The following is an 8775-nucleotide window of genomic DNA, read 5'->3' as shown; positions in this document are numbered from 1 at the left end:
GGCATGAGAGCCAGATCGAGGCCCCTGCTGTGGATGAGTGGGTGCGGCGCTCGGAGGAGACGTGGAACGCTGCACACGTCCATCTGCAGCGAGCCATCCGTCGACAGAAGACGAGCGCCGACCTCCACCGCAGTGAGGGGCCAGTGTACGCACCTGGAGATCGAGTCTGGCTCTCAACCAGAAACCTGCCCCTCCGCCTGCCCTGCCGGAAGCTGGGTCGGCGGTTTGTGGGGCCTTTTAAAGTCCTGAGGAGATTGAACGAGGTGTGTTACCGGTTACAACTGCCCATTGATTACAAGAATATTAACCCCTCGTTCCATGTGTCTCTCCTCAGGCCGGTGGTAGCTGGTCCACTCCAGGACTTTGAGATAGAAGAGACTCCTCCGCCCCCGTTGGACATCGAGGGGGCTCTGGCGTACACTGTTCGGACCATCCTGGATTCGAGACGCCGGATGGGGGGTCTCCAATATCTCGTGGAGTGGGAGGGGTACGGCCCGGAGGAGCGGTGCTGGGTGCCGAGGAGGGACATTCTGGACCCGTCCCTTCTGACCGAATTCCATCGTGGTCATCCTACGCGCCCTGCTCCGCGTCCTCCTGGTCGTCCCCGAGGCCGGGGGCGGCGCACGGCTGGAGCCGCGCGTCAAGGGGGGGGTACTGTCACGGTTTCGGCCGAGGCGGCCCCTCCTCCTTGTTCGGGCAGGTTTCGGCGGTCGTCGTCTCCGGAGTACTAGCTGCCACCGTTCTATGTTTCATGTTTGATTGGTTTTGTCTGTTTGTCACACCTGTTTTGTGTTATGTCTCATTAAGCACCCTATTTAGTTCCTTGTTGTGAGTTTAGGTGTTGTGTGTAATTGTTCCCGTTGTCGTGTTGTTGCGCTACCCGTTTCGGTGCGCTATTTGTAGCTTTCCTCCTTGTTTATTTTAGGAGAGGATTTTCGCACATGTTTTGTGCGCTCGTTTGTTTACGCCTGTGTGCGCTTTTCTCGCCTCCGGGCTGTTTGGATTGTATTTTTGTGTGCTCTACTAAAAGTCTTTGTTGGACTTAACTTCTGCGTCCTGCGCCTGATTCCACACCACACCAATCTACAGCAACACCTGACAATATGGCTACTTTATTGTGATCACTACATCCGATGGATTTGGATACTGCTTTCAAACTAATTTCTGCAGCATTAGTATAGATGTGATCAATACATGTTGATGATTTCATTCCTGTGCTGTTTGCAACTACACTGGTAGGTTGATTGATAACCTGAACCAGGTTGCAGCCTGATGAAAGCCAGTCAATATTTAAATCACCCAGAAAATGTACCTCTATTGATATCACATACAGTACATTATCAAGCATTTCACACATGTTATCCAGATACTGACTGTTAACACTTGGTGGTCTATATCAGCTTCCCACCAGAATGGGCTTTAGGTGAGGCAGATGAACCTGTAGCCATATTACTTTAACATGAGGTCCTCTCTAAGCTTTACAGGAATGTGGTTCTGAATATCAACAGCCACACCTCCACCTTTGGCATTTCTGTATTTTCTGTTGATCTTATAACCATGTATTGCTACCCCTGTATCATCAAAGCTATTATCTAAGTGAGTTTCAGAGATTGTCAGAATATGAATGTCATCTGTTACTAGCAAATTATTGATTTCATGAACCTTGTTTCTTAAGCTACATATGTTAACGTGGGCTATTTTTAACACTTTTCTTGGATGCTTGATTGTTTTTCTTGCATTACTGGGAAGCTTAGCAGAGGTAGACATGCCCGAGTTATTTATGTTAGTGCAGGGTGAGCTGCACACAGTGGACTTCCTGCTAGGGCACACCACCTCAGTGCTAACAGTATAACTCTGGTTCATAGGCATGTGATTACTGCATACAATAGCTGTAGGTTCCGCAGAGGCATTCAGGGCAGTAAGAGGGATATAAATTAAGTTACTTACATTGTGTCTTCCAACGCCCCTGGGATAATATACATTTGCTGAAGCATTATGACAACTCAGCGACATAATGAGCTTGACTTGGGTCATTGATAAGTCCTTTTCTCAACACAGCCTTATAATGCTGTGAAAGGATCCAGGAACCCAAATGATTTGAGTGGATCCCATCCTCCTTATAATACATTTTAGTCATTTAGCAGACGCTCTTATTCAGAGCGACTTACAGGAGCAATTAGGGTTAAGTGCCTTGCTCAAGGGCACATCGACAGATTTTTCACCTAGTCGGCTCGGGGATTAGAACCAGCAACCTTTCGGTTACTGGCACAACGCTCTTAACCACTAAGCTACCTGCCGCCCAATACGAGCTTTGTTTCCAAAAGGTATCAAAATTGTCAATAAATGTTACACCCACAGAGCTGCAATAGTGAGACTGTGCGTGAGAATGCGCTTACCTCCACGCAAACTTCAGACCATGCTTACGCACATTTTGTAGTGGTTTAAATATTGTATTGCAAGCAGGTACTGTAGGTACTGTAGGTAGGCCTAGGCTATTTTTGCAAATGGGGGATATGATGACACGCTTATTCCTAAAAAATATAATAGGAAAACATAACAAGAAGATGCAGCCATTTGCCGTTAGTGAGGAGAGCGAAAATCAATGTGTTCTGTTTTTGGAATCTAAAATAATTTTACATAGGAATCTATTTCCTATTATTTATTTTATTTTCATAACAATTTCAGAATGAATATAGTGGTAACTCACCTAGCCACAGTAGCTTCACCCTCATGTGGGTGCTAGCAAGGATGCTAGATAGTGCTAGGTATCAACAGCCATTGTCAGCAAATCCAGTAGGGGTTGGAAGCTATGGTGAGCTTTGATTGGTTACTCGCGCTGCGATATTGCCGAAGATTTGCATAAAGTTCCGCTTTGCCCAACTTTGGTCCCGCCCTGTTCAGCTCCCTCGCCCATTGAAAAACAATGGGAAGCCGTTGTTTCACCTCGATGTGGTCTCTAGTCTATAGGCCCCATAATGCTTGTTCACACATGCACAGTTTTACGACAGGTCTGATTTATCTCAATATTTTTCAGAATTGGCACACGCAGATATTAAGTGTGAAATTTACGCAACGGTTATAAATGAGTGTGAAAAGCTGTCATCAAGGCAAACGGTGGCTATTTGAAGAATCTCAAATATAAAATATATTTTAATTTGTTTAACACATTATTTGGTTACTACATGATTCCATATGTGTTATTTCATAGTTTTGATGTCTTCACTATTATTCTACAATGTAAAAAATAGTAAAAATAAAGTAAAAACCCTTGAATGAGTAGGTCTGTCAAAACTTTTGACTGGAATGCTTTTCCAACAGTCTTGAAGGAGTTCCCACATATGCTGAGCACTGCTTTTCCTTCACTCTGCGGTCCGACTCATCCCAAACCATCTCAATTGGGTTGGGGTCGGGGGATTGTGGAGGCCAGGTCATCTGATGCTGTCACGACTTCGGCTGAGGCTGCCTCCCCTCCTTGTTCGGGCAGGCTTCGGTGTTCGTCGTCACCGCTGCTGCCCCAATCATCATCAAATTTGTCTTGTCTTGTTTATCACACACCTGGTTCTAGTCAGTGTATAAGTGTTCCCACTGCCCCCTTGTCCTTGTGGGTGATTGTTAGTTGTGAAAGTAGTATAGCTCGGTGGAGCTACTCGTACATTTTGTTGCCAGGGTAGATTTTCCCCTGTGCCTATGTATTATTGGATTCTACCGTTACAGTGTATTTGCCAGGGATGAGAGTTTCCCCTGTGCCTGTTTCGTTGATCGCTATTTGAGCGCATTTGTGTGTCAACAAAGGAATAAACTCTGTATTCGGTGATTACCCTGCTGCGCCTGACTCCATTCATCACACTCATCACAGAATCACCCACCCGCTATGGAGTCAGCGGGAGAAGAGCGCATGCCTGGAGTCATGTCACGGGTCCAAGAGCATTCCACAATGCTGGCCAGCTTGGGGGAAGCAATGGATCGGGTTCTTCAGGTCGTCCAATGCCTGGAGAGGAGAGGACCCAATCTGTCAAGACCAGCTGGCCAACCGGATCCAGCAACCTACACCCCAGCACCCGGAGGGATCCAGATATCCCGACCACAGGCGTTTGATGGGACGGCGACGCTGTGCCAGGGATTCCTCCTCCAAATGGAGCTGTACTTCTCCAGCATCAGGTCGGCGCCATCGGCGCAGGAGAAGGTGTCCGTCCTCGTTTCCTGCCTCTGTGGGAAACCCTGGAGTGGGCCAACGCGGTGTGGAACGAAGGAGGAGCCGCGTTGGAGGACAACGGGGAGTTCGCTCGCTTCTTTCGGACGGTCTTCGATCACCCGCCCGAGGGTTGAGAGGTGGGCGAGCGGCTGGTCCACCTGAGGCAGGGGACGAGGACCGCGCAGGACTTCGCGTTGGAGTTTCGGACGCTGGCAGCGGGGTCCGGGTGGAACGAGCGGGCCTGATCGACCATTTCCGGTGCCATCTGCGGGAGGATGTCCGACGGGAGCTAGCCTGCCGGGACACCATGTTGTCCTTCAATAAACTGGTGGACATGGCCATTCGTTTGGACATACCTGCTGGCAGCCAGAGGACGTCCTGGTAGGGGTCTGCCCGTTTCCACCCCGGACGACTCGGATCCTGAGCCGATGGAGCTTGGAGGAGCCGCTGGCCGAGAGAGCAGAGGACAGCGACAGTGCCACTCTGGTGGCACGAAGGGACAGTACAGCACACGTCGTAGTCAACGTTCTTTTGGGCCTGGAGGCGGCAGGCAGGGCACTCACGCATCACCCCAGGTATCGAACATCCACACTTGTTCAGAGCCCTCTGCGGCGCACTGTACCCTACCTATCCACTTTCCCAATCACATGGTAGTTCCCCAGTGTAAGGCGCTAGTCAATTCAGGCGCAGCTGGGAACTTTATGGACAGGGCATTCGCACGCCGTCAAGGCATTTCATTGGTTCCTCTATCCATTCCACTCCCCATCAGAGCACTCGATAGTCGACCATTAGGGTCCGGGTTTGTTACGGAAGTCACTATACCAGTCACCATGAACACCCAGGAGACACACTATGAGCAGGTTATTTTTTAGATTATTGAGTCTACTGCTTTCCCTGTGGTATTAGGTATCCCTTGGCTAGCACTCCACAACCCCACCTTCTCATGGCCGCAGAGGGCTCTCACGGGGTGGTCGCGAGAGGTTCAGGGTAGGTGTCTTGATGTTTCCGTTGGTGCAACCACGGTGGAAAGTCCAGACGGTACCTCCACCGTGCGCATTCCCCCCGAATACCTCAATTTGGCACACGCGTTTTCAAAGACGCGTGTGAGTAAATTACCACCTCATCGGGCAGGGGATTGCGCGATAAACCTTCGGGTAGACGCTGTACCTCCCAGGAGTCATGTGTACCCCCTGTCGCAGGCTGAAACGGAGACTATGGAAACATACATCTCCGAGTCCCTGGGCCAGGGGTATATACGTCCCTCCACTTCACCAGGCTCCTCGAGTTTCTTCTTTGTGAAGAAGAAAGATGGCGGTCTGCGCCCGTGCATTGATTATCGATCACTGAACAAGGAAACAATTAGATTTAGTTATCCTCTCCCCCTCACTCCTTCAGTGATTGAGTCAATGCATGGGGCGCGCTTCATCACTAAGCTATATCTCAGGAGTGCATACAACCTGGTGCGTGTTCGGGAGGGGGATGAGTGGAAGACAGCATTCAGCACAACCACGGGGCATTATGAAAACCTGGTGATGCCCTACGGTTTGATGAATGCTCCATCCGTCTTCCAGTCCTTTGTGAACGAGGTGTTTCGGGACATGCTTGGTCGCGGTGTGGTGGTCTACAACGATGACATCCTGGTGTATTCCGCTACTCGCGCCGAGCATGTGTCCCTGGTTCGCAAAGTGCTGGCCCGACTGTTGGAAAATGACTTTTATGCCAAGGCAGAGAAGTGTATGTTTTTCCAGCAGTCCGTCTTCTTCCTCGGATACCGCATTACCACCTCAGGTGTGGAGATGGAGGGAGATCGCATTTCAGCCGTGAGTAAATGGCCGACTCCAACCACGGTTAAGGAGGTGCAGCGCTTCCTTGGCTTTGCCAACAACTATCAGAGGTTTATCCGGGGCTTTGGCAAGGTTGCAGCTCCTATTACATCCCTGTTGAAGGGTGGGCCGTCCCGGCTCCGCTGGTCTGCTGAGGCTGACCTGTGCTTCAGGAGACTGCGGGGTCTGTTCACCTCAGCTCCGGTACTGGCCCACCCCGATCCATCACTACCGTTCGTAGTGGAGGTGGATGCGTCCGAGGTAGGGATAGGCGCTGTCCTGTCCCAACGTTCGGGCACGCCACCCAAGCTCCGACCCTGTGCCTTCTTCTCTAAGAAGCTCAGCCCGGCGGAGCAGAACTATGACTTTGGTGATCGGGAGCTGTTGGCTGTTGTCTGAGCTTTGACCGTGTGGAAGCATTGGCTCGAAGGGGCGAAACACCCTTTCCTCGTCTGGACGGACCACCGTAACCTGGAGTACATCCGAGCAGCGAGGAGGCTGAACCTCGCCAAGCCAGGTGGGCCATTTCTTCACCCGGTTTTATTTGACACTGTCATACATTCCGGGTACGAAGAACGTGAAGGCAGATAATAATAATAATAATATGCCATTTAGCAGACGCTTTTATCCAAAGCGACTTACAGTCATGTGTGCATACATTTTTACGTATGGGTGGTCCCGGGGATCGAACCCACTACCCTGGCGTTACAAGCGCCATGCTCTACCAATTGAGCTACAGATGCACTGTCCCAGCTGTGTGACACAGAGGAGAGGCCCAGAGACAACACCCCCATACTCCCGGCCTCCTGCATTGTGGCGCAGGTAGTATGGGCGATGGACGCGGATATAGAGCAGGCATTACGCACAGATCCATCTCCACCGCAGTGTCCAGCTGGGCTGCGGTACGTGCCTGCTCTTATCTGTGATCGTCTGATCTTCTGGACACACACGTCACCCTCCTCTGGTCACCCAGGTATCGGTCGTACAGTGCGCTGCTTGATCGGAAAGTACTGGTGGCCTACCTTGGCTAAGGACGTGAGGGTGTACGTCTCCTCCTGCTCGGTGTGCGCCCAGAGTAAGGCACCTAGGCACCTCCCAGCGGGTAAGCTACAACCTTTACCAGTTCCACAACGACCATGGTCTCACCTTAGTATTGATTTTTTTACTGATCTTCCCCTCTCCCAAGGTAACACCACCATCCTGGTCGTTGTGGATCGCTTCTCCAAGTCCTGCCGCCTCCTTCCTCTGCCCGGTCTCCCCACGGCCCTGCAGACTGCGGAGGCCCTGTTTACTCACGTCTTCCGGCACTACGGGGTGCCAGAGGATATAGTGTCTGACCGAGGTCCCCAGTTCACGTCCAAGGATTGGAAGGCATTCATGGAACGTCTGGGGGTCTTGGTCAGCCTGACCTCTGGGTTCCACCCCGAGTCAAATGGGCAGGTGGAACGGGTAAATCAGGATGTGGGTGGGTTCCTGCGGTCCTACTGCCAGGACCGGCCGGGGGAGTGGTCGGTGTTCTTGCCATGTGCAGAATATGCCCAGAACTCTCTCTGCCACTCCTCTACTAACCTAACACCATTCCAATGTGTTTTAGGTTACCAAGACCGAGGCTCCTGCGGTGGATGACTGGTTTCGGCGCACGGAGGAGACGTGGAACACTGCCCACGTTCACCATCCAGCGTGCCGTGCATCGTCAGAAGGACAACACTGACCGTCACTGCAGTGAGGCCCGGTCTTCGTACCGGGGGATCGGGTCTGGCTCTCGACCTGGAATCTGCCCCTCTGCCTGCCCTGCCGGAAGCTGAGCCTGCAGTTTGTGGGGCCGTTCAAAGTCCTGAGGAGAATCAACGAGGTCACGTATAGGTTATTCCTTCCCCCTGATTACGTATTAACCCCTCATGTGTCTCTCCTCAGGCCGGTGGTGCTTGGTCCGCTCCAGGAGTCTGAGGTGTGGGAGGTTCCTCCACCTCCTCTGGACATCGAGGGGGCCCCGGCGTACTCTGTCCGATCCATCCTGGATTCGAGGCGTTGGATGGGGGGCCTTCAGTACCTCGTGGAGTGGGAGGGGTACGGTCCGGAGGAACGGTGCTGGGTCCCGGTGAGGGATATCCTCGATCCCTTCCTGTTGCAGGATTTCCACTGTCGCCATTCAGCTCGCCCTGCCCCGCGTCCTCCTGGCTGTCCCCGAGGCCGGGGTCGGGGTCGGCGCGCTGCTGGAGCTGCGCGTCAAGGGGGGGGGGGGTACTGTCACGACTTCGGCCAAGGCTGCCTCCCCTCCTTGTTCGGGCAGGCTTCGGTGTTCGGCGTCACCGGCTTACTAACCACTGCCGCCCCAATCATCATCACATTTGTCTTGTCTTGTTTATCACACACACCTGGTTCTAATCCCCTCATTATTCTGTGTATAAGTGTTCCCTCTGCCCCCTTGTCCTTGTGGGTGATTGTTAGTTGTGAGAGTAGTATAGCTCGGTGGAGCTACTCATACATTTTGTTGCCAGGGTAGATTTTCCCCTGTGCCTATGTATTATTGGATTCTACCATTACAGTGTATTTGCCAGGGATGAGAGTTTCCCCTGTGCCTGTTTCGTTGATCGCTATTTGAGTGCATTTGTGTGTCAACTAAGGAATAAACTCTGTATTCGGTGATTACCCTCCTGCGCCTGACTCCGTTCATCACACTCATCACAGATGCAGCACTCCATCACTCTCCTTCTTGGTAAAATAGCCCTTAGCCTGGAGGTGTGTTGGGTCATTGTCCTG

The sequence above is a fragment of the Coregonus lavaretus genome, assembly GCF_964263955.1.
Source record: "Coregonus lavaretus genome assembly, chromosome: 20".
Lineage (NCBI taxonomy): Eukaryota > Metazoa > Chordata > Actinopteri > Salmoniformes > Salmonidae > Coregonus > Coregonus lavaretus.
Note: the sequence above shows the minus strand (reverse complement) of the source record.